This window comes from Tamandua tetradactyla, chromosome 4 (genome assembly GCF_023851605.1).
Source record: "Tamandua tetradactyla isolate mTamTet1 chromosome 4, mTamTet1.pri, whole genome shotgun sequence".
NCBI classification, from domain to species: domain Eukaryota; kingdom Metazoa; phylum Chordata; class Mammalia; order Pilosa; family Myrmecophagidae; genus Tamandua; species Tamandua tetradactyla.
In genome coordinates, this window is record NC_135330.1 from 113,551,948 (window position 1) to 113,566,140 (window position 14,193).

Sequence of the window (14,193 nt, forward strand, 5' to 3'; positions counted from 1 at the left end):
GATTTTCCCCAAAAGGTTAGAATGAATATGCATTTGCAAATCTATACCAAAGATGGCACCGACAAATGCAGCTGCCAAGGGGAAATGCGCTATACGCTTTTTATAGAAGTGATCCAAAAGCAAGAACAACATAGACTCTGATAATTTTCAAGTATCACTTCATCTTTAAATGATTTTTGTGTGGCTAACTGTGACGTCTTTAAGGATGACCAGTACAACAGAGGACTTACTGATGATGTTAGCAGACCCGAGACAAAATACTTTCTTTAAAAAATAAATGACACATTAGGCATAAGCTGTGAACAAAGGCAACAGATGTCTCCATTCCTTTAGATGGAGAAAACTGTGAACAAGAGAGGGCAGGCGATGCTGGGCAGTTCCCTGGAATATGGACCATTTCTCTTCTCTTTCCTTCTTTTGGTCTCACTGCCTCTTTCCCACTGGCCCCTGGCCTGTTTTTGTCTCTGGGTCCCAATGGCTGTAGACTTCTCTTTGTAAAACTCCAAGAAGCAGACAAATGGGCAATGAAATAGTCAAGGCACAAACCCTACCCACATCCCCTATTATTTGATCTAAATTCTGAAAAAGCACATATTAATTATTTCATTAATATGTATGTACTGGTAAATTATCTCATTTTAATAATACCTCATCTGTCCAGCAAATGCCTTACGTGTTTAAATTTTTCAGAAAAACAAGGTTTACTTCCTTTGGGCCAAACACACAATTTAAGCCATTTTTAAAGACAAGCTTTTTAAATTACTAATTTATTTGTATATTGAACATAACAATTTTGGGATACTGCAAGGTATTACTAGGATGAGATATAATCATTTCTCACTTAAAAAATACAGTTAATTTTGAAACTGTTAACTAGGAAAATGCAAGCAATGACACCCAAAATTTAAAAAAGATGAAAATAGTAAGATTCCTTTTCCAATTTACAATATGAATTTCTGCATTCAGAACCATGGCAACTATGTATTAGTATATTTGGTCTAAGGTATAGTTTTATAAAAGCTATAGTTGACAAAATTATAGTGTAGAAAAAATAAATGTCAATTGGTACAGCTATTATTAGTTTGCTTGAAGATACTACTGGAAATTAAATGGATGGTATATTTTACCAACAGAGAATTTTCAGTAAATTAGCTAGCATTCCCAATGAAGATGCAGTATTCACCCTTAAAATATATGGAAAGAGGGTAAATTTATTATAGGATGATAGCAGATAAAAGTTTTTGGTGTCTAAGGCTTCAAAAAGAATTGCTGATAGTCTTGGAGCTACTCAAAATGACCCAGCAATTCTACTTCCAAGTAAATGAAAATATGTTCGCATAAAAGCTTGTATATGAATGTTCACAGCAACTTTATTAATAGCCCCCATGGAGACAACTCAGATGTCATCTGATGAAGACATAAATAAAATATGGTATCTCCATACAGTATAAGCGGCAATAAAAAACTGTACAAAGTACCAACACCTGCTCTGCTACCTTGAAAACATTATGCTTAAGTGAAAGAAGCCAGATACAAGAGACTACTTATTATATGATTTCCTTTCTATGAAGTATGCAGCTTAGGCAAATCTATAGAGACAGAGAATAGATCAGTAGTTACTTAGGGTGGGGAGTACAGGATGGGAGGGGAGAGGAAATGGAGAGTGACTGCTAATGGGTACAGGTTTTCTTTTTGGGATGGTGAAATGTCCTAATAATTAAAATTGATTGTGGTTATGTCTGCAAAACTCTGTGAATATACTAAAATCTAGTTGATCTTTACACTTAAAGTATACCATGTACTGAAAATTTTTAAAATTGAACACCAAACCAAATCAAATTGTCTTTATCTTTCAGTCAAATAATACCTCTGAAGGTCATTACAACAAATTAATTAAAAAAAATTTTATTAGCAAATTATCACGGGTAAAGTAACTTCCAAAAAACAGTGGCTGGCTCTGTACTAATCCATATGTACTGGAAAATAGGATGGAATTAAAGTATCTGTCTTGGGACAGAAAGAAGGAACAGTGCTATCATGTTGCAATACAGAACTGGAGAAGGCTCATGTTGGCACTACAGGGTTCTCTGCCTCTATTATCTTAATTCACCCTCTGAGACAGAAAGAAGGGAGGCCCTGAACACTTACTCAAGAGAGAGTAACGTGTGTTCAAATGCAGAGACCAGTGCAAAGAAAATTATTTCCTTTTTGAGATGATTTCCATTGGGATGACAAACCTTAAAAAGCCCTTCTAGCTTGTTCAGGGGCAAACAGAAGAAATTAGGAGGAGGCAATAAATTTAAAAACTTTACATTCCTTTAAATTCAAATGGGAATGGAAGGACAGGGAAGGAGATTTTATTGGTAATGCTATTTTTCAGATTAAATAAATTTTGTAGCCTACTGCTTACTTGAAAACTCTGCAAATTTTATAAAAATTCTGTAAAAATAGACAAATAAATGTTTATTATTTTTTTTACTGGGTTCCTGACTCTGATATAGCTCTTACCTATATGGTTTCTTATGTAAAACCTCGATTCAACTAATTAAATTATTACTAAGTTCATCCTAAATTTTACCTCACTGAAGAAAAAGTTATAGTCCTTTAAGCATGGTCACAGATCAATCAAGAACGTATTAAAATATCAAAAATGTGTTTAAAATTTTGCCCCCTTATATCCAAAATAGTTAATAAAATGGATTTGAGCATAAGAGTCCATATTTTAAGACTTTTAATTTAGGCTATACTTCATAAGTTAGCAAATAATTATTTTTTAAAACAGAAAGCCCCAGAAGGCTGTCGTCAATTAATATACTTTATTGAGAAGCTTTTTAGTATTAGTAGATTCTTTTTACTGTTAGTAAAATCATTCAAAAATGAAAATTTCTGAGCCAGCCAGAATGGCAGGACAGCTGTGGTGTCATCATACCAATAATGATGACCTGAAGGGAGCGCAAGGTGCAGGGAGAGGCTGGCTGTGCGGACCAGGTGGCAGCATGACAGGGATTTTTTACACTAGTTTGAGACCTCTGCAAAGATGCAAAAGCCACAAACAAGAGAACCATCAAAGGAAAAAACATCTATGTATGCTCCCCAAATATGAAAAAATGTCTCACTAATAAAAATACAAAAGAAAATGAAATTCTATAAGACAAGGGTACTAGATTTGACAACTTTGCACCATGCGTGAGTATAAACTTGTCGTTCTTGGCTTGGGGGTTGCAAGTCTGCACTGATTGTGCAGTTTGTGCAAGGAATTTTTGTTGAAAAATATGATTGTACAAGAGAAGATTCTTTTTTAAAAATTTATTTATTAATTAAAAAAATTAAGAACAAACAAAAACATTAACATATCATTCCGCTCTCTCTATATAATCAGTACTTCTCAATAGAAGATTCTTATAGAAAGCAAATTGAAGAAGATACACAATAATGTATGCTCAAAATCTTGGATACTGCAGGAACGGAACAATTTATAGCAACGAGGGATTTGTACATGAAAAATGCACAAGGCCTGGCATTAGTTTATTCCACCACAGCTCAGTCCACATTTAATGATTTACGAGATCTGAGAAAACAGATTCTTTGAATAAAAGATACTGTTGATGTTCCAGTGTTTCTGGTTGGTAATAAATATGACTTGGAGGATGAAAGAATTGTAGGAAAGGAGTAAGGTCAAAATCTAGTAAGACAATGGAACAACTGTGCATTCTTAGAATCTTCTGCAAAATAAAAAATAAGTGTTAATGAGATCTTTTATGATCTAGTATAGCAAATGAACAGGAAAAACTCCAGTGCTTGGGAAGGTCTGCAAAAAAACATCATGTCAGCTGCTTTAATACTAAATGCGTTAGAGTTCTGAGCCAGGTCTGAAGAATCTTTGCCCAATTCAACAGTACCAACATTCCAACTTTGTTAAACCTACCAATATCTTAAATGGACTTTTTCTGCGGTGGTACCCTTTAAAAAGAGGCGAATGAAAGTTACTACATCAGTTTCCACATTTTAATCACTTTCCAGTATCACAAGAGAGATTTTTACTTACATAACAGTCCTAAAGTATGCAACTGGTAAAACCAGAGGTGACATCCAGTATTACTGCTTAAGAGACAGTCTTCATCCACTTATCTTGTACATGTATGAAAATGGGTGCATTTTAACACACCCCATAAACTTTGTATGGGAGAGTACAGTAACGTAAATCCTAAAAGCACCACTATTCTAGCTTAATAAAAGAAAGTCCAAAGAGCTCCTATATAGACTACAGATATAACTTCGCTTCTTTGATACTTGTAGCTTATGGTAATTTTTTAAGAAATTCAAGATTATCATTGTACTGTACACAAATAAGCACTTTTGATTAATACAGCCACATAGTTTTTAAAAATTTTGAAAAACCTGTGGAGACAGTGATCTTGCCTTTAAAATATGACAGTCCTTTCAGTAAATGTCTTAAAGACACTGCCTTTAATATCTGTTGGGAAGAAAATGTCCAGACTTTTCAAATCTCTTATTATATGTTTCCTTTTTTTGTTTATATAGGGAACAGTGTTTATAGTTGTGTGTACAGTGGGGGGGGGGTCTACAACAAGAAGTATATATTTTCATACAATTTTTTAATGAGTTAACAATTTTTGTAAATCATTTTCAGGCTTGTGCAGCTATAGATTCTCACTGTGAATCCTTTGCTTGTTCATGCATAAGTGTATCTGCAATACCAAATATACAGGTTTAGTATTTTCGCCTGTTAGTGACTGTTTCACATGTGTAACATTTTAGTTGAGATGTTAAATGCTGGAAGAGGACTGAGGATGTGGGAAGTAATTTTAATCATGTGTAATTGCTCACAAGGCCTATTTTGCAGTAACTATTGCTGTTTAATTCAACAATGCCTTGTTGCTTTGTATTCATTAATGTTTGGGTCTAAAGATCCCTATCCAACAGGGAGCCACGATATTTAAATTGACCAACCTTATGTTACAATTACTTTGAGGTGGCCAAATGTAAACTAAAAGCTTTAATTAAAGTGGTGCAATTTTGTATAACTTAGCATTCAATAAATTTGGATTGCCATGCAAAAAAAAGAGAAAATTTCCACTTACGAAAGAAAGTGAAGACAGAACTAAAAAGGAATATGTGAACGGAAAGAAAGTGATACAGCTTTTTAAAAAAGATGAGAAAAGGAATCAAATGAAAACTGTCATTACAAAAACAACACTTAATAAGATACAAATTTGGGAGTAAACTACAGATATTAAAAATATCTACTTTTACTTTTGGATTAGGAACTGAATGAGCTAAGATAAAGGTAAATCCCATTCTCCACATACGTGGCTTACATTCATGATGATGGCTATTAATAATATAGAAATTAGAAATCAGTCTGAGAGAGAAATTAACTAATATTTTAAAAATTTTTCATTAAAAAGGGGTTCCTCACTGATATTTAGAGATAAGAACAGATATTTAGAGATAAGAACGAATCTGAACAGGATAGGGCTAAAGTAATTCAGAACATTGGGGTAAGGAAGACAGTGTCTGTATTTTAGAAGCACACATACTCTTTGAGATCAATGGGAGAAAGGTTTATTTGGTCTGGAGCTGAAATTTTCTGTAGGCATAACCTAACTCAATCTATTTGTATAGCTCATTTGAACAACTGAAACACAGGGAGCCCAGAATAAGAAAGAGGTCCTTTAATCCTGTATAGAATATTGTAATGCCTGGATACATCCTAGAGTATACTAAGCAGATAAGCAAAAAGTATTGACAAAGTTCCCTGAGGGATGGGAGAAAGAATATGGAACTATTAAACCTTACTATCAGGGAATCCCCTGATACTGTCTCAAACTTTAGGGACACCCAAATTAACAGGCCATGCCCTCGATACTGAGACTTACTCTTGTGAAGCTTATCTAGGTAACAGAGAAGCTTAGACTACCTATAGGCATGCCTAAGAGTTACTTCTGGAGGACCTCTGATGTTGCTCAGATGTGGCCTCAGTCCGTCTAAGCCCAACTCTGCAAGTGAAATTACTGCCCTCCCCGCTACGTGGGACATGACATCCAGGGGTGAAAGTCTCCCTGGTGACGTGGGAGATGACTCCCAGGGATGAATTCAGCCCTGGCACCATGGAATCAACAATTCCATCTTGACCAAAAGGAGGAAAAGAAGTGTAACTAATAAAGTATCATCAGCAGAAAGAGTTCAAATCAAGTTGTGAGGCTACTCTGGAGGTTGCTCTTACACAGAATTCAGGTAGACCTTGCTACCTATCATAACCTGCCAACCCCCAACCAGGACCATTCCAGCCAATCCTAAAGAACATCTAGGGCAATATATAAGATTCCACAAGGGTTCCAGGAACAAGAGTAACTTTCCAGAAACTTACAACCTTCAGATGGGTCCCTGGTCCAGATAAGTCCTGAAACCTAAAGGGCCCAGTCGTTCCAGAATACCAGATAGTTCCCTCTCCCTACCTCAAATTAGTGACAGACCCTTCCATTATCAAAAACTTAGAATGGCCATAACCCAAACACCCCTAGAGAGAGGGATGGAAAGATCAAAGGTGACAGTGGAGTTATAGAGAGAAGATAGGATTTAATAAATGAATATGAATGCTGAATCATTAAATTGATATCTCTTTTAGTCTCCAGTATTTTAGAGCAGCTAGAAGTAAAAACCTAAAATTGTAGAACTGTAACCCATACCAAACTCTGAAATATGTTCTATAACTAATTGTGGTGCTGTGCTTGGGAATTTATAGCTTTTTTTTGTATATATGTTACTTTTCACAAAAAGAGAAGGAAAGAAAGTCAATTGTGATGATAAAAAATATATATATTTCTTCTAGCCTCCAATATTCTGGAGCAGCTAGAAGGAAAAATCTGAGACGATGTTATGGTAGCCTATGACCAACTCCAGGATCTGTCCTGTTGAAGAGTGCTTTGAAAACTATTGCTTTTTATTTCTTTGCTTTGTATATATGTTATACTATACAATAAAAAAGTTTTAAAAAAGGGGGGGTTCCTCATCAACTGGTTCCACCCCCCCCATCCCACATTGTCGACAGCCCCTTCCAACATGAAAAACTTGGAGTGGGCATGGCCCAGACACCCTCAGGAGTAGGAGGGAGATCAGAGGTGATGGTGGAGTTGTGCAGGTGTGACAAGTGAGTGTGAGTGCGGAATCATTGTACTGATATTTCTGCTGGTCTCCAGTATCTTGGAGCAGCTATGAATAAAGGTGCAAAATTTTGGAACTGTAACCCATACTAGTTCTGGGGTCTGTTCTACAACTGACTGTTGCTATGTGCTTTGAAATTTATTGCTTTTATATATAGATAGATAGATAGATAGATAGATATAGATATAGATATAGATAGATATATATATAGATATAGATAGATATTTAAAGAGAAGGAGGAGTATAATAGAGAAGACAGGATTTAACAAATGAGTATGACTGCCAAATCATTATATTGATATTTCTTTTGGTTCAGTATCTTGGAGCAGCTGGGAGAAAAAATGAAAAATGGTGGAACTGTAACCCATACCAATCTTTAAAATCTATTCTATAACTACTTGTTAAAATGTATTTGGAAAGTTATTGCTTTTTTGTATATATGTTATATTTTACAATAAGAAAAAAATGCAATTAAAAAATGGGGGTTCCTATTGTCTGGAAAGTATTTCCCTTGCTTGTCTACAGATTTATTCACGTTGGAATATAGAGTAGGCAATGGGATACAAGATATTCCCAAGAAAGAAGAAGAACTACGTTCAATCTGCCAGCCAACTCCCTTCTTTGCTAAGACTGTGCCAGGCAATGTATGAACTGCTTTACATTCATTGTCTCACTTAACCCTAGCAATGAACTTACGGGATTGGTCAGGTACCTTTCAATTAGGCTTCAAAGTGGAGAAGATAAGGCTTTTGGATGCATGAGTCTGGGGTCATGGGAGAGGACAGTGCTAGAGCCATCAATTTGGGCACTAGCACAGAGTTTATATTTAAGGCCAGGGAGCTGGTTGACAGAGAAGGGGGTCTCAGGACAGAATCCTTGGGCACGCTAACATTCAGGAGCCAGGTAGAGGAGAAAATGTCAGTGAGGGAAGAGAAAGCCACGGAAGTAGTATCTTTATTTATGCCAAATGAGTACAGTATTTCAAAGAGAAAAGAATGATTAAATATGTTCAAATAATCTTGACAAGAGCATTCAGTGGAGTGATGGAGGAGAAAGCCTTACTTAACCAGAAATGCAATACATGGAAGAAATCAGATGAATCACATAGAAGCAATCATATAACTCTAGGAAGAGGAGCAAAAGAATGGGGAGAGATGTAGGAAAAAGAACTTTTTTTTAAAGATGGAAAATATTAAGGCATGTTGGTACAATGAAAAGAATGATATGAAAGAGAGGATTCATTTGGGGTTACTTTAATTTCTACATTTCCTTACTATCTTAAATAGTACCCAAAATAGCACTTTTCTGAACACACAAAAGAAGTTCCAATTTTTGTGCTAGATGGAAACAAAAAAAGCCATTTCAAACCCAGAACTAGCTCTGTCTCACCACTTATTCATTCAATACATATTTGAGTGCTTTTTATGCTCCAGGTGTTAGCTAAGGGTTAGAAGTAGTAACGAACAAAATGTAGTGTCTGTTGTCATAGTGATTCTCCAATCTAGGACTTTCAGTGCCATACATATTTTATATTTTATATCTGCTCTAATACAACTGACACTAGCCACATATGGCTATTGGACTTGAATGTGGCTAGTACATCTGAGGAACTGACTTTTTAATTTTATTTACTTTTAGCACTTTAATTTCAATCAGCCATATGTTATCATAGTGGACAGTGTAGTTCTAGTTACAAGTTCAGATATGAAACAAACACCCAGTGTAAGTGAAGTGTGTTGAGCGTCACAAAGGGGCCATCAGCGTGCCAAGGGAGCAAGTAACAGAGGGCCCTGTAGAAGCAGACTGTTGGAGACACGTGATGCTCTGTGCACAGCATGGTTTGCATTTATTTCTTTCAGGAACTACCCCTTACTGCTATGGACCTGCCATGCCCCCACCACAGTGGCAGAGGCAAAGGGCCCTCTTGACTAGAGTACCTCTTCCCCTTGGAAGTAAGACCTTCCTTGGGCATTTTTTGGAATGATCAGGACAGACACTATCTTTTTTTCTTGGGAGGTGTCAGCTGTGAGGTGCTTCAGGAGCTATTTTGGCTTCCAGATGGCAAGAAATTCCTGAAGAATAAAGAAAACACACAAGAAAGATGAAAAGAAAGATGAGGAGAAATGCGTAGAGATGAGGAGGGGTAGTTCTGATGAAATAATTTCAGTAGTTGAATCCAGCAGCACATAAAACTATATGCATTCTCGATTTCTCAGGTACATGAAGAACCAATAAGTTATATATTTTGTTCAAGCTAGTTTGAGTTTCTGTTCCTTTCAGTTGAGAGTGCCAACCAATTCACATACCTATCTTAGCATATACCTGTAAATGCTCAGTTTCTTAAGTTCTCTAGTCATTTTATCCTTTTAAAAGAAACTATCTTGTATCTTAGTGGTTCCAAATTGTGTTTAAATTACTTTTATTACAGCACTTAGTTCTGTTTGGAAACAAATGCTGAGGGTTTGGGTTAACATCACCTTATTACTGATACAACGATGGGTCAGTTTTGTTTATGGAAAGCCTGCTTTGTGCAAATTAGCAACTGCTCGCTGGAGTTGGGGAACTTGAAGTATGGGCACCAAGCTGCTTCAAAATTAAAGCCATGTAAATCTGTGCCCAGTTCCTATTGTTGACTTGAACTTAATTTAATAAAAATATAGAAGTTTTTCAATGACAGTGAATTAAAAACTGGCCTACTGGAGTGACATAATCAGGGCCCACTGACTTAGAAGGATCATCAACAATTAAAGTCAACACATTAATTTTTCTGATCCTGATCTGAAATTGGATAGATAGACAGAGAAAATTAAGGGACTCAGTTATAATCAAAGGTGATCTTCAAAGACTCTTAATGAAATGTATGGTTGAAGGAACACAAGTAAATGAATGCTGTGAAAGAAAATAGTGTTACAGAGAGTAGGGCTCAAAGTGGTCTTGGCAGCTTGGTGTTTCAAAGGGAGCAATTAGCCCTAGAAGTTTCTAATGGTTTATATTTTCTACACAAATGCTTTATATGCTTCTATTTACAGATAACAAAATATGAAGAAGGACTAGACATAACACATTCTAGGTTAAAGATCAAAGAGTGCCAAGGGAGAAATAAGAGGCTTCCTCTGATATTTAATTTTAAAGGGAAGAAAAAAAAAGCCCCAAATTAAACCATATAAAAACACCTCTTTAAATGGATGCCGTGTTCCTGATTTTATATCCGTTATTACCAGAGCTTGGCCTTTTCAAAGTGGTGTTGCCTTTGATGAGTAATTTCAACTCTTTCTCACTACTTTTGTATGTCACATAGTGGTGAATGAAAGTGACTGGCCCTAAGGGTCACTTTCTCTAATCAATGATTTTGCCTGTAGAAGTGAAGGTTTTTAGAGAAGAATTAATATAGTAAGGAAAAACCTTCAAAAGCAACAATAACAAGAAAATACTTCAGATTCACTTAGCATATGTCAAAAATGACATTCTCAGTGTCAGAAAGCAGATGGTAACTTAAGGATGTAGTAATGCTAACAGCAAAGAGGATGTATTAAAAGTGATAGGCTCTACCTCTCAGCCAACACGGCAAGCAAACTCATTGTCCTCCCCCTATCTACATGGGACATGACTCGCAGGCAATGTGGGAGAAAAATTCTAGAACGAGCTGGGACTCAGCATCAAGGAACTGAGAAAACCTTCTCGACTAAAAAGGGAAAGAGTGAAATGAGACAAAATAAAGTGTCAGTGACTGAGAGATTTCAAACAGAGTCAAGAGGTTATCTTGGAAGTTATTTTTACATATTATATAGCTAACCCCTTTTTAGTTTAAGGCGTATTAGAGAGGCTAGAGGGAAGTGCCTGAAACTGGAGCTGTGTTCCAGTAGCCATGTTTCTTGAAGATGACTGTATAATGATAAAGCTTTTGCAAAGTGACTGTGTGATTGTGAAAACCTTGCTTTGATGCTCCTTTTATCTATGGGATGGACAGATGAGTAAAAAATATCGATTAAAAATAAATAAATAATAGGGAGAATAAATGTTAAAGCAAATTGGGTAGAGGGAAATACTAGTGGTCAATGAGAGGGAGGGGTAAGGGGTACGGTATGTATGAGTTTTCTCTTTTTTCTTTTTATTACTTTTTCTGGAGTGATGCAAATGTTCTAAGAAATGATCACGGTGATAAATATACAACTATGTGATGATATTTTGAGCCACTGATTGCACACCAAGAATGGAATGTTCATATGTTAAGAATGTTTGTGTTTGTATGTTGTTTGATTTTATCATTAAAAATAAAAAAAAAGTGATAGGCTCCATGCTTAGAAATTTGTTATCAAAGCAGCACTAGGAGGCATCAGAAGATGAAAGGCTACCATATAAGAATGTCATTAAATGCATTTATTATACAATTGATTGATATAAGATCTGTTTTCCTCCCTCTTACATAGGGTTCAATAATTCAATTAATAATGATGATAATAATAAATATTAGTAAAATAGTTTGTAGCTAACAAAAGATTTTTACAAATATTATTCTGTTTAATTATCATAAGGATCCTGCAAACATAGGTATTATTTTAAATATATACACATAGTATATTATAGTTTGAACATATCGGTAATTTTTATAGTAAATAAGCCATGTTAAGATGTTAAACATTAACTAAACAAATATTAATATTAGAATATTATAAATTAATATTAAACATTAGCCACAATTTTATTTAGTATTCTGTACTAGGCCAAGTGGGACTTGAACTGAGGTCCCATAATTCCAAATCAAGTGTTCTTTCCATTATGCCAGGGAGCCCCCTTTTTTGGATCACAAATGTTTAGGCTTTACTGGATTCCTTCAATTTTAGTACTGCTGAGACTAAAATGAAATTACTAAAGGTGTATTGTTGGTCAAAGGTACAGACCCCTTTATGTCCTGTGAATGTTTTAAAGTGAAGAGTTATCTATATAGAGGAGAGCTGGACTTTGGCCATTTTCTTTTTAGGTTAACGGGCTTTGCCAACTCAGTTCGAACGAGATGGAGTGAAAGAGATGAAATAGGAGAAGGAGAGAATCACAGATTTAGAGGTGGAAGGGATCACGATCTCCCTTAATTCTAGGAACAGATGCCCAGAGAGAAGATGGAGGTAAACAAGTGGACTGGAGTCCATGCTGAACATCTGCTATGCTCTCCTCTAGGTGATGGTCAAAATTCATCTGACGAAAACATGGCAGTCCTTGGATACTGAAGATGCAACCGTTTCCCTTTTCTCACATCAATTCAGCAAATATTTACTGAGTTTCTACTATGTTTGTGCTATGGAGTGCATGTACTTTTAGGAATTAGAATAACATACAACCCTCCAAGAATCTTATGCTTGTTGAAGCAAGGAAGTCTCTAGAAATAAAACTAAAATAATAAGCTAGCCTATTATAAAACAACTTAGTTTTTAGGTCAGTGGTTCTTCAGCTCTTTAAGGTCCCAGGCCTTCTGTGAGAATCTGATGAATGCTATGGATCTGCTCCTCAGACAAATTCATGTATTTGTGCATATATGCAGGACATGAATGGATCTCCTACAGCCCACCTACTGATCACGAATTAAGGGACTCTATTAAGAGAGATTCACTGAGTTATCACCACATAAAAATTGGAAGAAATACTATTAGTCCTTTTTCTTTGATGCAAATGTATAAACTTTAAAAACAACATGCCATCCCATGTTAAAGGCAAAGAAAATGTTTTCCCTGGTATCATGTGAATGTCCCTCTATAAGTGCTTTTTTTCCTCATATCTAATTTTTGTGTGTTTACAAGATATTGGAGAATATCTTGTCTGCTTTCAGAGTTTCTTCATTAAACCAGAAGCAGCACAGCTTAGCTAATGAATTATTCTATTTCAAATTTTAAATCTAGCTTGGAATGTTGTTTTTAAGGCTTTGATGGTAAACGGACTGAAGTCATTAAGATGAGCTGATGATACTGCAGCATGAACACTTTCCTCTTCTCTAGCAAAAAAAAGAAAAGGCATTTAGATCTTTTGGAATTTAAATTAATTTATTAATGAAGAAGTGAAGTATAACAGTTAAAAGAAATCTCTGTGGAAATAGGCAACTGTACAGTCGACAATGAAATTTCACAGATCATTTCCCAAAGCTTTATATAAATGAGAAAAAACATGAATAAGTGACTTGGTTATATTAAATGTTTTGCAAAATTGGTTATCTTGTCGTATATGCTCTAAATCAAACAGTGCAGCTAAAATTTACATGTTCTTAAGTATATTGACAAAGTGGGGGGAAAAGATAAAAGAAACTGGAAAGGGACAGAAAATAAGAGAGCTTCCATTTAATTTCTTTTAGCCTATAAGTAAAGTTGTTATAATTAAATATGATATTTTAATAACATTAGATGCAAGAAAATTAAATGGAAAGAATTATGACTCAAAAGCTGAAGAAAGGATTTGGGTTCCCTGTCACCAACTTTTTAAATGGATTAGAAACACAAATTAGCAAATAGGAACAGAGGTTTGGAGAAGAGATAAAAAACAAACAAAAAACACAAAAATAACAAACAGATATACAAAGATAAATTTTCTAAAAAAAACTTGGCAAATTTTACATTAAGAAATAGAGACTAGGCCAACTTAGCCAGAAACTCAAGCATAAACTGAAAGGGCAGTACATTCAAGTTTATAATGGCCTACTGTTGATGCTAGGTAGATTCTGCTTCAAACAAAATGCCACAGAATAGCCCACAAGACAGGGATAAACTCCCTTACCCTCACAGACCAGTAGGAACTCTTAAAAAAATGCAATTCTTCTCAGGTATGTTTTTCAAAATAAGGGAAGGAGTTGAGCTTTTTTCGAAGGAGACAGGAGAACAAAAGAACAACTAGAAATGATACCAACAGTTAAAACACTTCAGACTTAATGTCAAGGATAAATCAAAAGGAGGATAATTCAATCTTTTAATAATTGTGGATAATTCCACAATTCCGTGTTTCCTCATATGGAATTGCTGATATTAAATGCAT

The 14,193-nt window shown here is 35.3% G+C and overlaps 1 protein-coding gene and 1 pseudogene across 3 annotated transcripts in view; one reads left to right on the plus strand and one right to left on the minus strand.

Annotated features, from left to right (window-relative positions):
• GTF2F2 (general transcription factor IIF subunit 2) overlaps positions 1-14,193 on the minus strand; it is a 204,462-nt gene that overhangs the window by 8,974 nt on the left and 181,295 nt on the right. The gene's annotated exons all lie outside the window — the stretch shown is intronic.
• LOC143679289 (ras-related protein Rap-1b-like) lies at positions 3,183-3,839 on the plus strand (annotated as a pseudogene).